At 38.2% G+C, this 22,470-nt stretch overlaps 1 protein-coding gene and 1 non-coding gene across 2 annotated transcripts in view; one reads left to right on the top strand and one right to left on the bottom strand.

Moving 5' to 3' along the window:
• The window catches only part of LOC128737845 (uncharacterized), a 41,325-nt gene that overhangs the window by 2,801 nt on the left and 16,054 nt on the right, over positions 1 to 22,470 (top strand). The window lies entirely within an intron of this gene.
• Trnap-ugg (transfer RNA proline (anticodon UGG)) lies at positions 5,938 to 6,009 on the bottom strand. Its single transcript has one exon. It is a non-coding gene; the product is annotated as a tRNA-Pro (tRNA).

Genomic DNA, 22,470 nt, shown 5'->3' with positions numbered 1-22,470 from the left:
ATATGATTGATTGGAAATGTTTCCTTCTTAATGTAAATGTTTCTCGAGGAATTTTGTACACTCAGACCTATTTAAACTGCTCGTTTTCACATATTTTTCAGGCCTGATTGTCGTAGGTAAGGAGGACTTTTGCGTTAAAACCTTGAATATTAAAAAAAAAACTTTTTACCAACTTAACCCCATTGCCATGTATAGCTAAGGCAGAAAAAAATTTGTAGCATGAAAATAGTACATTGTGTACTATTATTTTCCTAAACAATCGAAACTTTATGTTTTGTTAATGTTTATCATAAAATCACAAGTTTTCGTGTCATTTAGAGCATAGGTATGTGCTAAAAATCGAACAAAAAATCGAAGAATCATCCCCACTGTATTTGTTTTATTCCATTGCATAGTTTAACTCTAACAAACAATTTGAAAATTACCTTTTTATAACGGTTATGTTTTACAATCGACGGAGGGAACGGCAGAAGAAAGTAATCAAAATAAGATGTTGATAGTATTTAATTTATTTAATTCCATTTTGCTGGCCGCCAGCACAGCTAGGGCTATATGGGGATAGTATTTAAACATAATGGGTCAAGTAAGGGACGGTCATTGAAGCAACGCTTAAGAAATTGTGTACCGTTTCACTTTACCCAAGCTGGCGGATCCGCGGATCGGAACAAGTTAAAATCGAAACCAATTAGCCGAAGCCAATTCGAAAATATCTTAATCTAAAAAAAAAGTACAGTAAATGCTTGACTTGGATTTACTAAAATGCTATCAATGCAATGTAACAAATCTCTGCGTTGGCAACCATCTTTAAAACAAGCTTGTTGTATTTGGGTTGTCCTAAAGTCTATTCCTGTTTGAGACTTTAAAACCAGTATTTTTATCAATATTATACGAGAAAATAGTTTTCGGCGAGATGCTGTCAAGATTTGGGCTTTTGTGATTCGACCAAAGACGGGTTCACCCGATCGTGATTCGGTCAAATTCAATTTCGGCCTTCCGTGACAGTTGTTGCAATTCGGCCATTCGGCTATTTTTCCTTCGGTCTTTCGCCCATGCAAGTCGCCGGCAACACTCTCGGCCTGCGGCCGCTTAGCCTAGCATCATCTATGAAAAGTCATAATTTTTTTTTACGAAATTATGCCAAATGTTTTTCTTCCAGATGAACCCTTATGTTTATGTCAATGCTTTTATGGCAAACGACGTTATGCTAAATGCATTATGTGAAATGAATTTATGTTAAGTACGCTGCCCAGGTTCTCCTATAATCAAGGTGCGATAATTGGCTCAAGCGAGTATTCATAAAAAGCACTGTTTTGAAAATATATCCATCATTCATCATGCCTATCGTCCATTTTGCCTAACGTCCATTAGGTCTAATGTCCGTATGCTTAACGTCTGTATGCCTATCGTTAGTATACCTAACGTCGCGGGCATAGCGAATGGATTTAAAATCGAGAAACTAGTTACAAAGCAAAAGCAAAAGAATAAAGAAGAATAAAAGGATAAATATAGATAGTAGAATTTAATTAGAATAGTTTTCTTCTTTTTAATTTAATTTCAAGTTTTTAATTTTTAATTTTCAGTTATGCCTGTTCTCTTATTATAACAATAAAATATTATTTTGAAGACTTAAGTTTTCTCTTAGAACTTTGTTAATAGCTGGATGCGTGAGGCAGATTTCTATATTAGTATACTCTGATTTCGGCACTGGTAAAAATATGCGTTTTTGATACCAAAAATAGCTCACCCACCAAAAATACGATACAATATAATATTAGGGTAGATGATCCAATAGTTGTGGTAGTACCAATAGTTGCGCTACCATTTATTATAAATGCATATTTTCGTCCCAGTAGCATTTTAGATAAAACAATTACGTTCATTATATAAACCAGGTTCTTAGAAGTATTGGTAGTTAGACTACATCATTTAAAATTAAAGCATTATTTGATAAAATGCCAATTTTCTAAAATCTAACGCAACTATACGCGCAGTTGGAGCGCACAACTATAGGCGCTCATTTCTATAGTTTTGCGACGATGTTTTTTCACTTAGCAACCTAGCAATGTATATGGAATCTATACCTATAAAGAAGGATTTCTGTCTGTCTGTCTGTCTGTCTGTTTGTCTGTCTGTCTGTCCGTATGTTCCTTATAGAATCGAAAACTACTAAACCAATCGGCATGAAAATATGCATGTAGAGGGTTTTTGGGGCCAGGAAAGGTTTTAGTGATGGTTAGAAACCCCTCCCCCCACTAGGAGGGGGGGCTCCCATACAAATGAAACACAAATTTCTGCATAACTCGACAACTAATCAAGCAAATAGAACAAAATTTGGCATGTGGGTGTTTTCGGTGACAAGAATTTATTCTATGGTAAATTGAGACCCCTCCCCTCTTTATAAGGGGAATTATAACTCCTCTCCTCTTTAAAAGGGGGGGCTTCCATACAAATTTCCTCATAACTCGAGAACTAATCAAGCAAATGGAACCAAATTTGGCATGTGAAGGTTTTCGAGGGCAAGAAAATTTTCTACGGTGAATTAGGACCCCTCCCCACTTTAAGAGGGGGGGCTCCTGTACCAAAGAAACACAATTTTCCTCATAACTCGAGAAGTAATTAAGCAAATGGAACCAAATTTGGCATGTGGGTGTTTTTGGAGACAAAAATTTTTTCTATGATGAATTGGGACCCCTCCCCACTTTAGGAAGGGGGGCTCCTATACAAATGAAATGCAAATTTCCTCATAACTCGAGAATTAATCAAGCAAATGGAACCAAATTTGGCATGTGAAAGTTTTCTAGGGCATGAATATTTTCTATGGTGAATTAGAACCCCTCCCCACTTTAAGAGAGGGGCTCCTATACAAACGAAATACAAATTTCCTCATAACTCGAGAACTAATCAAGCAAATGGAACCAAATTTGACACGTGGGTGTTTTTGGAGACAAAAATTTTTCTATGATGAACTGGGACCCCTTCTCACTTTAGGAAGGGGGGCTCCTATACAAATGAAATACAAATTTCCTCATAACTCGAGAGCTAATCAAGCAAATGAAACCAAAAGTGGTATGTGAAAGTTTTCAAGGGCAAGAATATTTTCTATGGTGAATTAGGACCCCTCCCAACTTTAAGAGGGGGGGGCTCCTATACAAACGAAATACAAATTTCCTCATAACTCGACAACTAATCAAGCAAATGGAACCAAATTTGGCACGTGGATGTTTTGGAGACAAAAATTTTTTCTATGATGAATTGGGACCCCTACCCACTTTAGGAGGGGGGGCTCCTATACAAATGAAATTCAAATTTCCTCATAATTCGAGAACTAATCAAGCAAATGGAACCATATTTGGCATGTGGATATTTTTGGAGGCAACCATTTTTTCTATGATGAATTAGGACCCCTTACCTTTTTAAGAGGGGGGCTCTCATACAAATGAAAAACAAATTTCCTCATAACTCGAGAACTAATCAAGCAAATGGAACCAAATTTGACATGTAAGTGGTTTTGGACGCAAGATTTTTTTCTATGGTGAATTGAGACCCCTCTCTTCTTTAGAAAGCGAGTTATGGCCCATCTCCCCTTTAAGAGGGTGGGCTTCCATACAAATGAAATGCAAATTTCCTCTTATCTCGAGAACTAATAAATCAAATGGAACCAAATTTGGCATGTGGGAGTTTTAGATGGCAGAAATTTTTTCTATGGTGAATTACGACCCCTTCCCCTTTTAAGAGGGGAGCTCCCATACAAATGAAATTCAAATTTCATTTTAACTTGAGAACTAATCAAACAAATGGAACCAAATTTGGCATGTGGGAGATTTTGGAGTCTTGAATTTATTTTACGATAGTTAGAGACCTCTCACCCCTGTGGTAGAGGGATATGGACAAATAAATACAAATAAAACAGAAATTTTTGCGAAACTCAAAAACTAATCGAACTCGAGAAATTCGAGAAATTCGAGACTCTTCCATAAAACATTAGTCAATACAAGACCACAAAAACTATCTATAGTAACACTAGATCATTCAGGACGAGACGGTCGCGAGTGTTGCCGGTGACCCGCCGTCGGAAGCGCCGCCCACTGGGGGGCTTGCAAAACTCGAGATTGTGACAAAGATCATCCGAGATTCATGATTTATGTACAACACAGGTTAATTTGTGGCAATACGAAGTTTGTCGGGTCAGCTAGTAACACAATAAAAGAAACACCCAACTTAATTAAGGAAACATTAGCGCAACTGTTGGTACAATATAATTGAATCGGAAAATTCATTTTTTCTTAATAAAGCTTCTCGTACAACGAATGCAATTGTCTTGCCTTGTGACAAATACCTTGTATTTGATAAATTTATATCCCACAAGCATTAATTGAAGCATATACCTCAATAAACAAGAAAAATGAAGTTATATTGTGCTTAGTGGCGCGTCTAATGGAGCATATACCCTATTACTATGCTGTTCGTTTTTTTCACTTTACGCTATATTACGTTACGCATATATCAATATGTTGTAAACAGTTGTCTTTAATATTCGAGGTTTCTTCGCGAAAACCAGCCTAACGTAGTTCTACGCCAATCACGCGGTCATGTCTGGAACATAATCTTTCTGATTTGATTTTACTATTATTTATGACCAAAACTTTATGTAAACGTCGAATGTGGCCCAATTTCATTGTAATTGTAACTGTTGAACGAAGATAAAAGAAGGGGAAAGTTTCATAATCCGCTTGTCAAGCTCTCGAGTACACGAATTCTATGAATTGACCAAATATTCAAAAAAAATATTAATTCTATGAATATTAATCTAATGACAATAATGATCATTAACGCAAGCAGAAGATGACTGTTAGGAGAATTGTCGTCAGAATATATAAACGCAAAACATTTCAGAACCATTTAGTACAAGTTGACAATAGTTTTATTCTTTAACAGCTCATCATGACATGATCGGAATTAGAACCACCCCTTAAAATTGATGATCGGAAATAGGTGCGCTGATGCATCATACTTTGATGCATTTTTTGTAAATTTCGGTAAATAATTTAGGGCTATAAATATTTTTCCATGAAACATAATTGAAAATACTTGCTAAAGACACATACCTTGTAAATAAATGTCAAAGCTTTATATTTCAGTGAGAACTCAAAGGTGAATTATGCTTTAGGTCATCGGAATTAGGCGCTTTCACGGTTTATTTTTTTAACTCTGAGAAAGCTGATTTGCGGTTTGATCGATCCATATATTGTGCCTTGCAGCAATTTACTAAATTGCAAACGTGTGTGGGACACGCAGAAAATAATCACGCTAATAATTTACGCGTAGCAGACTAAAAAGGTGGAATCTTATTTTTTTTTTAAATTTGCCTGAAATCAAAGAAGGATCCGGTGCAATCAGTGTGATTATTTGAAAATGAACCATATTTTATAGCTCGAGATGGGTTTTGTGCTTCAGTTTTTTAATGAATCGTCATACGATTTTCGACTTTACGACCAAAATACATTTTGGTATAATTTAATATATAAAATAAGAATTAATAAAATAAAATAAAAAAATTCAAAGTAAGTCATAACATAAACGGTTTATGCTTCAAATAGCATTAAATAAACAACGAACGAACCGCAGCGAATAGCATCGATAGCCAAATAGTAAACGATTAAGGCGTTCAACCGCGTAATTTGGTGCGCACTATTTCCAGCGCTATTTGAAACATATCGGCAGCGGCTAGTAATGCCTTGGCGAATAAAATCACAATTGGCTTCATCGCTCATATTCTGTTTTCCTGGAAACTTAGCGTAAAAAATTTATTTTGGTTCGTAAAACCTGTATTGCTGTTATAGGAAACTTTGCTGAACCAAAACAGAATAATTCTGGAGAAGTAGGTGGGACAAACCCTGTTTAAAATCCTATCACTGAAACCATTTCACAAAAAAGTCTGGGCTCAACCGGGATTTGAACCCGGGACCTCTCGCACCCAAAGCGAGAATCATACCCCTAGACCATTGAGCCGCTTGCTAGAGTCTACACGGTTTACCTTTCACAAATCGATGCCGCGAAGTGTAGAAATAAATACAGCATGCAACACCGCGAGTCAAAGTAGAAAAGAGCAGTTCAAAGTATACGCCAAAAGTGAAAGTTAAGTTTTAAATCACTCTCATGGCTCTAAGCGTGCCTGGACAGAAGTGGGCTGGCCCCACCGCTGCTGTTGCAGCTATTTGGAGCCATTTCAAGTCGATAAAGCAGCACAGCCCTGAAAACGTGATTCGGTCCGTTACTTATCTCTGTCGACCATGCGCGTGTATCTTTTCGCCGTTACGTTCAGTTTCGTAGTTATCAAACAACTTTTATCTTACCCATCGTTCCACGTTCCCGCAAAACAATGTGCAAGAGCAGGTCAACTCGGTTCAAACAGTAACTGAGTAACGGTTAGCTAATCTTCTCAGTAAATATTTTTGCAACTCGTTTAAATAGAAACCACAGCGGAAAGCTCGTTTTTTTGTTCACAAAACCAAAAACATAATCATCAAACATTGCCGGCGAACGGTCCACCACAATCGGTGATGAAAATCCTCGTCACACAGTTGATGGGATCTCTCTGTGCGGTCGAATTAACTTCCGGCTGGTAAGTTAGAAGAACAAAGCGAAAAAATATATGTGTTCTGCCCTGCCCGAGCGCTCGAAATTAGGTTTGCCACAGAGCTGCGTTTTGGGTTCATTAATATATTAATCCAATCGAAGCGCGGCAACAACGCAACACTTCTGGTCGGTTGGGTGGCACCGCCCTTTTGTTGGTCCAAACACGCGTGATATGACCTAGAGCGGTTTATGTTCTACGGCCTGTTTGTATAAAACACAAAAACGTAGGAAGGGGGCTCAATGCACTGCGAGCATGATACCTAGCAGGGACAGTGAACGTGCGTATAATGACATTATACTCCAATTTCAACACAAATTTGCAAACAAAGCAAAGTTGTTTTGCGAAATTTGGACAAAGCACATCTAGTGGGAGGATTATATTTTCGAACAGAACACACATTATTCCGCTTGCGCATACTAAGCGAAAGAGAAAAGTTGTCCGCAATGCATTCAGATTTAACACACGCGGAAACGGAAACTGTGGAACATTCGCGGTTGCCCATGTGATTCGACATCACGTTCGACAGGCTGACCAGTCCAGTCAGAACGAAACGCACAGCGCGCCGGTCGGTGCCCACTTATTATACCTACGTCGCGTCGCGGCCGGGTCGGCCGTGCGCTGGAATGGAATTCAATCGAACGCGAAAAACAGCTACCGCGACAGGTCCGAACCGAACCGGCGCTTCACCGAATCGCTGAAGCATAATTACATGCATGCAGCACGCGGCGGCGGCGGCCTGCCTCCGAAAGCTTCGTTCCGTATAGTACGATCGATGCATCTAGTTTGCTTGCGAGCCGGCAACTGCACAAGCACAACACGGGGCATCGACGTAGGTCGCAAGCGGGAATACATTTTTCAACGGCTTCAAATGTCGCTCACGCATACGCTTTGAATTTGCTTTGCTTGTGCCGCGCCGCCGTGTCATCATGCCAGGCTAGTAACAATATGTAGAAATACACGGTGCCAATATTAATTGTGCTACCCTCCTAGGGGCAACCGCATGGTGTTTTTTTGTGTGTTCATATTCTTCAATAATTTACGGGCCGACATCCTAAAATGTGTGCTATATTTTTTAGGCTCTTTTTATTTAAAACTAGAATACTTTTTTGCTTTTACTAAAGAGTTGTTGCTACGACTAGCTTGAAATTGGACCGCATGCATGCGGGTTTTTGCACAAAATAAACCAATTTCATCTACACATTGGCGCTTTGTTAACCTTGCATAAAAATTGGATGAAAAATTGATTTGTAGAAAAATTATGAAAAAAAACATTGGAGAAATAATAAATTATAACTAAGAAACCGAAGGTTTTGAAAATTAAAGTAATTAAGTAATGATGATAGGTTAAAACCTAAATCGAAATAAATTACATTTAATTGACAGTTAAATATAATTTAACCTGATTTAATTGTTGGACCGATGGGAACGTTACTGCAAATACTGCTTGCTGAACCTTCCAGTACCGTTCAAGTGTCTGAAGGCCAAGTAAATGGCAAGAACGAGGTACGGCCGTACGGATTTACTGTATCCCACCAAAGTAAATCTGTCAGTGCATGGAGTGTTGAGGAATCGGTTTTACACATGTTCGATTCACATTCACACATCCCAAGCCAACTAACAAGGAAGCTTCAAAACAAGCGCCTTTAATAGCCTTGTAATTTTATTTATGAAACCTTTCGATTATGATGCTTCCAGATTTCAGTAGTGCGATGGAATTAGAAGATGACTATGAGATTAAGTAGGGTACCTGAGGGTGTTTTCAGCACACTACTAAATTTTCTTTTGCCGCGCTTTCTCAGATAAAAACTTTGCCGCTATATAACAATACTGAAACGAATGTAGCACTCATAGGCTTTAATGTGTTATAACTATTTTCATAAACATATAAGTAATCTACTAACTTTTATTCAATAAACATCAAAACTACTGTTTCTCCACTAGCACGTAAGAAGGCCGAAAAATAGAAGCAATCGCTTATGTGTATCCGCTGTCGATAATGTTTTAGAAAATTATCTTCACGATTATTTATTCTAGAAATCAAACAGCTGTGAATACAGTATCACAGAAAAATTATTCTTCTTTCTATCAAAGAAAAAGACAAAAATTCCCCTCTGATATGAAAATATACAGCACTCGTGCGCTAATTGCAAGTTCTTTAGTTGCACCGCCTTATAATTATAGAAAAAATTCATGCCTCCAAAAACACCCACATGCCAAATTTGGTTCCATTTGATTAATTAGTTCTCGAGTTATGAGGAAATTTGTATTTCATTGGTATAGGAGCCCCCTCTTAAAGGGGAGATGGGTCATAATTCCCCTTCTAAAGAGGGGAGGGGTCTCAATTCACCGTAGAAACTAGCACTATATCAGATCATTAGATCAAAGACTAATGTAAAGTGCATTTCTTGCATATATCCACTTGCGTGCATCATATGTATATGTTTATAAGAATCTGTGAGTGCCGTTGTTTAAGTGAAAGTTTAAAACAGAAGAGCGAAATATTCAGATTCAATTTTTTATTGAATGCAATGATGGCTTTGAAAATACGTGGACGTGGATTCTTAAGTACTACGCCTGCAACCATTGAGACATAGAGATTTCTTTTAAAAACCACTTGTGTGCATCATAAAGGTTGAAATAGTAATAAATGACCAGCCCACAGATTATTGTATTAAATATGATTATGCGTAGTTTGGCATGTTTCAATAATCTTACTATAACTCGCTTGTGGCCTTTAAAAGAGTCATTTGTTACAAATAACTTTGCAGCCAAAGCATGTTCATCGCAAATATGTCGTACCATTTGAATGCCCTTCTCTTTTGACATGAATGGCAATAGGCACATAAGTTAACGGCATCGATTCACTGTCTTTTGCTCCGAGAAGGTTTTACTAGCTTACTTTCACAGCATACCGCTTGTTACATAGCAGAAAATATGCCACAAACGAAAAAATTTCTGTTTTATTTGTATGAGAAACCTTATCCTCCTATCACAGGGGTGAGATGTCTCAAAGCATCATAAAATAAATCCTACAAAAACTCCACATGCCAAATATGGTTTCATTTGCTTGATTAGTCCTCGAGTTATGAGGAAATTTCATTTGTATGGGAACCCCCCTCTTAGAAGGGGAAGGGGTCTCAGTACACCGTAGAAAAAAAATCTTATCTCTAATAACCCCCACATGCCATATTTGGCTCCTTTTGCTTGACTAGTTCTCGAGTTATGAGGAAATTTGTATTGCATTTGTACAGAAGCCCCCCCTCTTACACCCTCCTTAAAATTGCTCCCAAACTCCTCTAAAGAATTGCTGGTCATTTATCTATCCAACGACATATAAATTGTTCAGTTTCGTTAAGTAGTTTAGTAGTTATTACCAATTGAAATCTTTCATTCAAACGTTACCCGATCAGGAGGCCATTACAAGATTATATCTGTTTTATAACACATTTTGATATTTTCAACATATTATGTTACAAATCGAAAATAAACTACCGTGACCGCTCCTAATTCTGAGCAGCTCCTAATTCTGCGCATTTTTCTTTATATAAGTATTTTTTAACATTGTGCATAGCTATGATCATTGCGTTATTTTTTTTTATAAATGTCTGTTGTACATTACGCCATTATTCACAAACGGGCCATAACATTTGAGAGCGAAACACATTAACGTGAAACTGAAAGTATTTTATATGACAGAAAACATCATCGGTAGCACCAACGCTAAGATTGTCCTTCTAGAAAATTAACAAATTTATGATCTAAGTTCTTAGCAATGATCAAATTACTCAGCATAATTAGAAAGAATAATTAGTTTTAGTCATGTTTTAGACAAAAAGAGTGATTGCATGCATTGCTTTTTTTAGAAAAATGTTATGCAATAATGCGCAGATTTAGGCACAGATTTTTTATTCATGTTCCAAATTCTGGGCAGTAATGTATCCTACGAAGAAATCGCGAAAGAATACGTAAACTCACTCAAATGGCTGATGTATAGAGGCATGAAAATTCAAGTAGAATATTTAACTTGAATTGATTGGCATCCTGTGCTGTGTCTCGGGGTCCGAACCTACGAGCGCCAATTCATGAAACCATGTCTTCTATTTTTTTAATGTCCAACCTCATGGGCCTGTTAGAGAGTGGGGAAGTGGTTTCTACATGAAAACACAATTTTTAGTATTAGTTTACTGTGTAATGTTCAGTATGCAGAAACCCCAAATCAATTCGCCCTACACGTTATCGAGAATAAAATATTTAAAATGAGGCAATCAAAATGATAACAATATTCCTTTGCCACCCGGCCAGCGCAAGAAGACCGGATCATGGATTTAATTATGGTAATGGCTAATGCCGGATTTTTTGGTGTGCTTTCAGCGTATAAAGACATAAACAGCATGGCAGGAGTATTTATTTTCACTTTTTGGGTGCGCAAAATTAGGAGCAAACATGCGCAGAATTAGGAACATGGGCAAGAAAGTGCGAAGAATTAGGCACCTTGGATAAGTTTATAAAACGTAAAATATACTCAATTGTTGGTCGACTTATAATTCCCATATTTTTTACCAGATATTATAAACCGTAGCACTACACGTTGAGGCTATCCACGTTGTTAATTTAAATTTAGAATACTTAGAATATCGGAAAAATCATAAAAATGTCTTAACTGCGCAGAATATGGTACGTTCACGGTAATTAGGAAGCAAATTCAAGTTTGTAACAGGTTCAGATACAAGTAGCACATTGAGTTATGAATGAGCTTAAATAGATTGCACCACTAAGAATGACACATTTAGCTTTAATAATAAAATATGTTACTTGCAAATTACTTTTATAACAATATACGTTACTTGCAAAACTTATTTTAATTACCATCATCATTTTAAAATTATATTAAATACGTCACTTCACAGTTACTAATAGTTGCTAATATATCTTTATTAGCTGTTATTTTTGGAATATCTTGACAATTAACCTTTAACACAATGTGTTAAAGCACAATGTGTTAAAACACAATTAAGATAAAATCATTACATGGTTTGTTATTAATCAGGTATTAATTAGAGGCAGTTTAGTTATAATATTTGGTATTTTAACCACTTACGGAGGCTAATTTATACCAACGGTTGTTATAATATGATCAAATATATCGAATTAATAACAACTGTTGTTAGAAAATTTGATAACAAAATCTAACAATTTGTTAGATCTTCCTGATCGGGTACACGTCTATTTTCGTTTTCACAAAGTGCTACCCAGTCCCAGTATAGTAAACAAAGACGTACTGCTACGTCAAAACTCCCACATGTCAAATTTTGTTCCATTTGCTTGATTAGCTCTCGAGTTATGCAGAAATTTGTGTTTCATTTGTATGGGAGCCCCCCCCTCCTCTTATTGGGGTGAGGGGTCTCTAACCATCATAACCACCTTTCCTGGCCCCAAAAACCCCTATATGCAAATTTTCACGCCGATTGGTTCAGTAGTTTTCGATTCTATAAGGAACATACGGACAGACAGACAAACAGAAATCCATTTTTATATATAAGATTTTTGTCGTCATTTGAGATCATATTAGATCATAAAAGATATTTCTTGTTGCTATTTTGCCGTCTTTTTATCGACTCTTAATCGCTTTTTCTGTTGGTGTTTATAGTTTCTTATTGTCTTTTTTGGTATTTTTGTCGCCTTTTTAGCATATTTTATTTTCATCGTATTTTCTCCGTCTTTCGTCTCGTTTTTCATCGTTTTTTCGCCTGCTTGTCATCACTTTTTCGTTATATTTGCGTTTTTTTGTTATCTCCTTGTTGTCTTTTCTTCGTATTTGTCGTCTTTTAATGGATCTCTGTTTTTACCATTTTTGTCGCTGTTTTAGCGGTTATTTGCCGTTTTTGTCATTTTGTTTGTTGCTGGCGTCTCATTTTGTTTTTTTCTTTTTTCTTCATTTTTATTTCGTCAACTCTTGTCGTTGCGGTTTTCACCGTTTTTTGTTGTAGTATTTTCGTCACCGTTTTGCCATTGTTGTCTTTTTACTGCCTTTTTGTCGTTCTTTCGTCGTCTGCCCATCGTATATTTGTCATCTTTTCATCGTTTTTGTGCACGTCTTGTCACCTTTTGACACTCTTTAAACGGTTATTTTTCGCTTTTTTTGTTGTTTTTGGCATCTTTCCGTTGTCTTTTCATCGTATTTTGATATTACTTCACGACCAAAATCGTCTTTTCTGTTTTGGATTTTTTTTGTTATCTTTTCATCGAATTTTCTACATACTAGTTTCGTCACCTTTTCATCACTTTTCGCCAGGTTTCCAACGTATTTTTGTCGTCTTTACGCCGTGTTTTCGAAGTCTCTTCTGTCTAGTTGGGTTCACGCAAAAAGGATAAATCTAGTTAATGCAAATGGAATGGCTCATGGCGAAAATTTCGATTTTCTGATAAAATCCAATATGGCGACCAAATTGAACATGGCCGCAGATTCACTCTTTCACAAAACCATGTCTTTTTTTATTGGTTTCGCTGCAAATTTAGCGTCTAAAATAACACATTAACCGTCAATCGCGTTTCCAAATCTATTTAGATGGCATTACAGTCAAACAGTTACTAAAATTAAGTCATTTATATTACAGTACATCCTATTGTTACTACTAGAAGACACAAATAACTTTGATAAATTGTTTTGTAATTATCAATGCTTTCATAATGAAACGAGAAACTAAAAATAGATGACTTACACCCATGGAAGGGCAATCACTCAATGACTTGCTATCTGTTGACGTTTGTTATTATTTTTCATAATTTCATAACAAAAAATAAACACATTACCTTTAGCCCACGCTATTTCAGACCCATCAAAGCAACAATATTAGATCCGTTCCCGTTCATGCGAACACGTAAAGTCAATTTCCAATCCACAGCATGCAAAGCGGCCGATAGTAATCGGAAAAGGAAGCTGACATCATCGAATTGTGCAGTACCCTCTATTTCGATTCGCATTGAGCGAGCCTAGCCAGTTGTTGGCCGTCCGACGAACCGACGGACCGACCGACCGAAAACGAGGCCGATGCAATGCCGGGCGTTTCCTCCCTGCGATTATAAAGTAATCAGATAAAAAAATATTTCCCCTTTTATCGAAAGTAGGTTTGTTCGCATGCATGAAATAGGGACAGGTGTTTCATTGCGAAGCATTTAGATCTATTGACAAATTCTGGTTTGACCAGCTGCCGGCATCAACCAGCCGGTGAAAAGTCTATGAGCTTGTCAGCACCCTCAGCACACTGACTGGCGGCGATGGTGATCCAGATTTGATGAGCCCAAAACGGATATTAATCCGTAACAGTTTTGCTTGCAGCCTGACGCTTTTCCACGAACGAAAAAAAAAAATCGTATCCGCAGTCAGGATCGATCGAAAAGTCCATTCAAGCCCACAGAAACACCTGATTCATGCGACTATTGACGCATTTGCGTGCGCAATTCAAGTTGTTGGGGGTGGTGGGGGTGATGAAACGCCTTCCAATGCATATTGAACGGCTCTGTAACGTATGCCAACGATTTTGCTATGGGCAGTTTGAGCATATTTTAGAACCACCTGCGGTAAGCTTGATGATGCGATGCGATGCGATGCGATGCGAATGGTGCGGCGTGCGTGAGTCATTCCGTGAAGTGATAAACTTCGGTTTGCACGTTACATCAAACGTATAGTGAATTTAACGCTGATTGAAATTGGCACCCGCCGGGTATAGGGAAACCTGCTCGTTCGGGACAGGTTGCTTTCGAATCGTTCACTACTGCTAGATAGCATTTGTGATAGGAAAATCGCTGATTTAGCGGAATTAGCTTCGCTCTGAATGGGATGGATATTCGAAGTGGGAAAATCGTCAACGGATTTGGACTTCAATGATGGCCATTTTTGATTGTCTCTTTCTCCTGGCGTACGTAATGACGCTATATTAGTGTTGAAAAGACTGCGATGTGTAATACCACAATAGCCGACGACCGACTATCGGATCCTACTTATCTACTTAATTTACGAAGTAATTTTGCTTCACTTTAGGGTGGGTGGGCTGATGGAAGCATCAAAATGACTTTGTTGAATCGATACTCGCGTAACGTCCGCACGGAAGTAGCTATTGTGGGTCCTAGCCAGCAGTATGCGGCACCGTCGACCGAACGTTCGACGCCTTGTGATGATTAATGCCACCGTTCTTTTAGATCGGGTAGCAATTACATGAAAAATGTCCTCTTGATAACGTAAAGCTTTCAGCTTCTCGATATTTTTAATTATATTTGAGGCGGATACAAGTTCTGTTTTGGAAAAAATATTGCACTTACCGCCATGCTGTTGGTAGTTTACTTCAATTGTCACTTCACACGTGATACGAAAAGACGAAGCTCGAATAGATGGAATTGAGCATATTCTTTCTATGACTATTAGGGTGAATGAGCCCTCTACTAGCTCTCTTTAATAAGTTTGATTTCCTTGAAAACATCCTGCTATCACATTAAATGGTTCCTATTTTATACTGAATTGACTAAATTTAATAACATAAAATGATACTTAAACTCGTACATTTTCCACGTTTGAGAACATTGAATGCACCTTTTATCAATTACAATTTTGGAAAATTTTTGACTCCCGCCAACGTTTAATGACGGGAAACGAATGCAATTTGAAATTGGGTCAATTACCCTTACAAACGAATTTGCCTTCAACATCGGTAAAATCCCGTATCTCCCCATATATATTCCAACTGCTTGTCGAGCAACGGGAAATAGATACGCGCGCTACTGCGGGGGACGGGGGGGCGAAACTTTTTGGACGGGAAGTGATTCGCATTCGGTATATCGTTCGTGTGTAGTGGCAGTATCCACAACTTCTGCTAAACTACACTTTATAGTTGCTTACTCAGCCCGTCCTTTTGCGGAAGCCCGTCCCGCGCGCGAAGGGATCCTGCTGCTCAGGCACAAGAAAAATGGTTGTTTACCTTAGCGATTCGATTTTAAATAAATCATGCAACGGGAAAGTTTCCGGTTTTCCCCGTACTGACTGGCTGCCGAACTCGGAATCCGGTTGCTTGCTGGAGAGCTTGCCCTGCTCGGGGAACCAACCGAGTGAATGATTGGGGAAATGCGTGAGCTGTGTTTACCTCCGCATGCTTTTGCAACTATCGGAACCGAACCAAGAGGAGAACGGGAAAGTTTCGGGAAACTTTCTGACAGGTGAAAGATGGTTGTAGACTTCGCGGAGCAGCTTTTCAATCGACCTGTTTCGTGACAGATTGTGTGCTGGAAGTTTCTCTTCTCGCAGTTGGAAATCCGACGCTTGTTGTTCGGTGGGCGTGCTGTCGTTTTTATTTATCCGGTTGGATTTCGGGAAAGTGCATACTTGTTTGCTTCAGAGTGCAATAAGAGTAGGAAGGTAATATAATTTCACTACAATACACTAAGGGTAAAGACACATGTGGCTTCTAAGTTTGAAGATCATTGCGTTCAAGGTCAACAATTTGGTGATTAAGTTATCGATTTAAGATTATAACATTTGCAGGAGCGACATTAAAACCAAAGCAATGTCCAATGACCAAGACCAAGACCAAGACCAAGACCAAGACCAAGACCAAGACCAAGACCAAGACCAAGACCAAGACCAAGACCAAGACCAAGACCAAGACCAAGACCAAGACCAAGACCAAGACCAAGACCAAGACCAAGACCAAGACCAAGACCAAGACCAAGACCAAGACCAAGACCAAGACCAAGACCAAGACCAAGACCAAGACCAAGACCAAGACCAAGACCAAGACCAAGACCAAGACCAAGACCAAGACCAAGACCAAGACCAAGACCAAGACCAAGACCAAGACCAAGACCAAGACCAAGACCAAGACCAAGACCAAGACCAAGACCAAGACCAAGACCAAGACCAAGACCAAGACCAAGACCAAGACCAAGACCAAGACCAAGACCAAGACCAAGACCAAGACCAAGACCAAGACCAAGACCAAGACCAAGACCAAGACCAAGACCAAGACCAAGACCAAGACCAAGACCAAGACCAAGACCAAGACCAAGACCAAGACCAAGACCAAGACCAAGACCAAGACCAAGACCAAGACCAAGACCAAGACCAAGACCAAGACCAAGACCAAGACCAAGACCAAGACCAAGACCAAGACCAAGACCAAGACCAAGACCAAGACCAAGACCAAGACCAAGACCAAGACCAAGACCAAGACCAAGACCAAGACCAAGACCAAGACCAAGACCAAGACCAAGACCAAGACCAAGACCAAGCCCGAGACCGAGACCAAGGCCAAGGCGACATATCGTTGTAATTGACTTTGCTTTGCTTTCTTGTTAGTATTGTATGTATGTATACCACCATCACTTATCAAGGATTTACCTATGTATGCAAGAAGAATGACTGTAGATTCGAAATTGTTCACCGAGCAGCTGGGGGGTTGGGTAGACTCGTAAGCAGAGACACTTACGCACATTCCACGGATAGATAAGAATCCCTTCCAACATAAACATCCCGGTATTTGATCAACGGGGAAAAAGGGGGCCTAATGGGCAAAAAGGGGCGGGGCGAGTTAAATTCCTATCGGGTCTTTAGGGGGAAAGGGCATCTCTCAGGTGATTCAGGCAGATCACACAAATCCGTCCTCCAGCCCTCCATTCTTTTAACTCTTATCTCTTGAACATCATATGAATAGATAAATTAATATTTTGTCATGTAAAATGAATAATTAGGAAGTGAATGAAATTTAATATAGAAGTAAAATAAGTATACGTAAAATGATGAATAAAATTACATGTGTAGCGCAGCATACTCTGAAGAAATATACAAACATACTGATATTTAATTGGCAACACAATACACAATAGTATATACAAAGAATATATGGGCAGCAATAGAACAATCTTACCAGCAATCCTTCGAGTGAAAAATATAATTGCGTCATTTGAGTTTCCATCAGTGCATCTAATATCCAATAATCAATTTAATTTTTGATTCCTAAAGTCTGAATTGTACAGTCGGACGTGCTTGATGAGCTAAAACGAAACAAATATTTAAAATAACATATTATGCTTAAAATTTTTTTGAAACGATGGTTCTACAATTGATGGTACGGTAGGAGAAAGTAATGAAATTTTTTTTTGGGAATGGAGGGGAAAGAGTGGAAAGGAAGGGGGGGGGGGGGCAGCAAACCACAAATCGTATAATACTGTGTGAAAATCATCTTAAATATCGCTAAACAAACTCGAAATCGCACATAAAGCTTAATAGAGCGCACCCAAGTTTACATTTATTCGTACAAAATAATAGTAGGGTATATTGCTGCTTCGTCGTAATTGCCTATTCCCGGCCTATCCAACACAAATGATTAAAAATATCATCATTTTCATGACCCACAATGCAAAACTAGTTATTCCCTAATATTTTAGTTACTCGTCATACGCGATCAATCAAAGTGAGCTGAGATCTATTTAAATGCTTTTTATCATTAAAGAAGTTCTACCAGCCAAATTTCTTACGTGTTTTCGTGCTACGAAGAAGAGAATGTCGACTAATCGCTTTAATTTCCGTCATTCATAAATGAAAATAACTCACGCAAGGCATTGTCGTCATTCTACAGCCAGGAAAACTTGCCTGACCTGTAGAAATTTTTGTAGAATAACATTTGTCATGCCGTCCTACACAAAAACATGCGCGTTAGCTTCGTAAACATTGTTGTGATTTTTAGTTCGGACGATGAAAAATGTTGATGGACGGATTTTAAAACGGTACGACGAATTTCAGAAATAAAGTCAGTTGCGTAATTTCAATAATAATGCAATAATGCTTCAATAGTCGCTTTTCAGTGATTTCAAAGTTCACGGATCGGAAGGTAAGTGTGTTTTAGTCAAATCAGCACAAGAACTTTTGGAGTATTCATTAAATCCATCCAACAAATGATGAAAACTAGAATGGCTTTACTTATTACGACGGGAATTAGAAAAAACCCTAACTGATTCACATACGATTTTCGTCACAGAATTGTATAGCATTATGGAACTAATCATATTGAGTCGGATTTAATCGTATACAAATACTTATGAATGTGAATTGTTTTCATATAATTTGCAGTACGTATATCGCCTCCAAAACAATACGCGTATGCTGGATTCGCGCATCTAATGCGATTTTTCTAGATATATATCGGTACATATATCATATTTCTTACTTTGATATACGTACGAAAATGTACAGGTCAATGACTAAAAACACGAGTTTGATCAATTTCATAGGAACGGAGCCTTTCTCCGAAAACCCGCGCTGAGAATCGCGGCCTAACACGCTGATAGACGAACAACATCACACGCAGTACCTTGCAAGTCGTAAGGGCCTGCATAGTGTCGTCGTATTGAAGGTAAAAACAAGTTAGATTAAAACTTCTCGGTCGATGATTTCTACAGTAGACGAAGGAAGAGGCACAATTTGTGTCTAAAAATAACCCAACCAGATACGTCGCTACATTAATAAGAAGGGTTGCGCAGTTTCCTTTTGCAGCGCCTCTAAAGGTACACGGGTACCAGCGAGCCACACGCCCTGGCAGGTGTTGTGGGTTCAAATCCGGTTATAATCTCTGATCATAGCTTGGTTCGATCCATGCACTAGAGTATTACTTGGTACGGCCACGTGTAGGCGTTAGGTAGGGGCTTGTGATGGATGGAGCTATTAAGTGTCACCATTTTTGTTAGTATTTGAAAGAAATTAATACTTTATTGAATCAAATCTGCCCATGACCCGGTTTTATTTTTCCGTATTTCATCTTCCATTTTTCGTCGTTTGGTGTTACTCTGGTGCTTTTTGCGGTTGCCCTCTGGTCCTCTTTTTGTTGTCTTTTAATGTCTGTTAGTTGTATTTCATTCTTTCTAACATCTAGCTTTCTTTTTTTTTGGTATTTTTGCCGATTTTTGGGGATTGTTTCTGCATCTCTCATCGTATTTTCACTGCATTTTTGTCTTCTTTTTGTCGTCTTCTTATTGTTGTCTTTTCCTCGTATTCGTCGTTTTTTTGTCACCTCTCTATCGTACTTTTGTCTCTTTTATTGCCATCTTTTCGTCATATTTTCTTCGTTTTTAACATCTGTTTTTAACTTTTTGGACGCATGGTGTTTTGTTGTCTTTTCTTTGTAATTTTTCCGTCTTTTTGTGGCCTTTTGTCGTTGTCTCGCCGTTCTTTTTGTTTTCTTTTCGTCCCTTTTTGTTGTCAAGACAAGAAAAGCGTTGTCTTATTGTCGCCTTTTCGTCGGTATTTCTTAGTCTTTCTGTAGCATTTTCGCCATCGTTTCGTCAAATCAAATCAATTGTTTTTTTTTATGCATTCAAAAATCTTTTTTGTTATTTGTTTTGCGTCGTTTTGTGTTTATGAAAACTTGAACTTTAAGATTTACGTTAATGCTGCCAATGGAATGTATGGGAAAAAGGTGACTTTCGAATTTTCAAACGGAACAACCTTCAAAATGTTCTTTGCCCCGAAGAAACGCTCTGTGCCAAATTTCAGCTCAATCGGACTTGATTTGCTACTGCCGCACTGTGGGATAGCGTCAAAGTTTTATTTGTATGCAAGTTGAAAAATAACTAAAGGGCAGAGGTTGGAAAATTCAACAAATGAATATATACGCCGAGCATCGGCAAACGGTTTTGGTCATGAGAAAAACAGAGATGTGAATGGTTCAATTCGCCTATAACTAATGAGCCATATACATTCACGTTCCATAGCATCGCTGTATATACGAATATCGTGTGCAATGCAAAAGTGCGAAATAACACCTTCTGCTGCTTCTAAAGTTACTAACACTACTTTAAACTAATCTCTTTTCATGGTGATACTATTTTGAATACTTTCCGGTGTCCTCGGGTCTTCTAAGCCTGCTAATTCGACCACACTTAGTTTTCAATATTAAATTTTTGAACGAATTTCGATGTTCACGATGAGGTTATGTTCGTGATGAGATTCAAAGCCGAAGGGTGCATTATCGGCGAGGCAGGCGAATAGTGTACCACTCCAACCACTGCCAAAGGGGGTGTACGTCAGATCGGCGTTTTCGAAATATTGTTTTGATACCAATTATCTTAAAAATGCATAAAACGTCGGGATCTGGTGCTACCTAAAAAAAATTTTTTTTCGTCAAAAATTTACTTTCTAGTGGTGAATGAATACAAATTTTTTGTGCTAAAACCACTCAAAAAAAAAATTTACTTTCTGGAACTGTGAGTCGTTTTTTTCGAAGAGCCGAAAATGCAATGAAAAGATTACGAAACAGTGATGAAAAGTTGATTTACAGACAAAAACAGCGGCAAAAAGAACAAAAAAAAATTTATAAATCGTCAAAAAGTCGACAAAACATGCTAAAAAGGCAAAAAGATGTCCATAGTATACCAAACCAATAATGATGATGACACACATGAGACCAGTCAGCGTCAGAGTCAGCGAAAATATAGTTAAATGATGAAAAAGACGATTAAAATCAAAACGAAGAAAAGACGACAAATAGACGTCGAATAGATGCCAAAAAAGATGCAACAAAACAGATGACAAAAACGACGAAATGCTGTTAACCTTTACGTCCCCGACATCAAAAATGAAGGTACTTTCAGTTACACTTTTGGCTCTATCTCCACTAATTTTCAATCGATTTTTATGAAACTAGTCTTAAAAGAACCACATTAGATTGGCCTTTAATGAAAAAATATGCAGGTAAATTATGGTTCCATTTTTCCGGAGATATTCTAGATCGCGGTGGGATTTTTTTTGACGTCATAAGTAACAGATGAAATAAAATTAGAAATCTGTTTAATTGACATCGCAAAAGTTATCCATTTTATTTGTAGTCACTAATAATGACTTGTACACTATCCTGTAGAGCGCTGGCTTACGCCTCACTCTCCGGAACATCCGTTGTCGGTTCTACCGGAACTCAAAAGTGGTCATTCAGTATTCTCTTCGAAAGTATGGCAAATGGGGTATCAAATCACAGGATTTTTCAACACGAGCTCGTTAGTGGACATTTGGATGTATTTTGAGTCGATCTGGACATTTTGGAACATCCGGAATCGGTTCTACCGGATTTCAAAAGTGGCCATTTGGAATTCTCTTTAAAAACATGGCAAATGGGGTATCAAATGACAGGATTTTTCAACTCGAGCGCTTTAGTCGACATTTGGATGTTTTTTGAGTAGATCTGGACATTTCGGACATCCGGCATCGGTTCTACCGGACCTCAAAAGTGGCCATTTGGAATTCTCTTCGATAATATGGCAAATGGGGTATCAAATCACAGGATTTTTCAACACGAGCTCGTTAGTGGACATTTGGATGTATTTTGAGTCGATCTGGACATTTTGGAACATCCGGAATCGGTTCTACCGGATTTCAAAAGTGGCCATTTGTAATGCTCTTCGAAAACATGGCAAATGGGGTATCAAATCATAGGGTTTTTCAACGCGAGCTCTTTAGTCGACATTTGGATGTTTTTTGAGTAGATCTGGACATTTCGGACATCCGGCATCGGTTCTACCGGACCTCAAAAGTGGCCATTTGGAATTCTCTTCGATAATATGGCAAATGGGGTATCAAATCACAGGATTTTTCAACACGAACTCTTTAGTGCATATTTGAATGTATTTTGAGTCGATCTGGACATTTTGGAACATCCGGAATCGGTTCTACCGGACTTCAAAAGTGGCCATTTTGAATTCTCTTCAAAAACATGGCAAATGGGATATCAAATCATAGGATTTTTCAACGCGAGCTCTTTAGTGGACATTTGGATGTTTTTTGAGTAGATCTGGACATTTCGGAA

The sequence above is a fragment of the Sabethes cyaneus genome, chromosome 2 (genome assembly GCF_943734655.1).
Source record: "Sabethes cyaneus chromosome 2, idSabCyanKW18_F2, whole genome shotgun sequence".
NCBI lineage: Eukaryota > Metazoa > Arthropoda > Insecta > Diptera > Culicidae > Sabethes > Sabethes cyaneus.
This window is presented reverse-complemented; position numbering and strand designations above follow the sequence as displayed.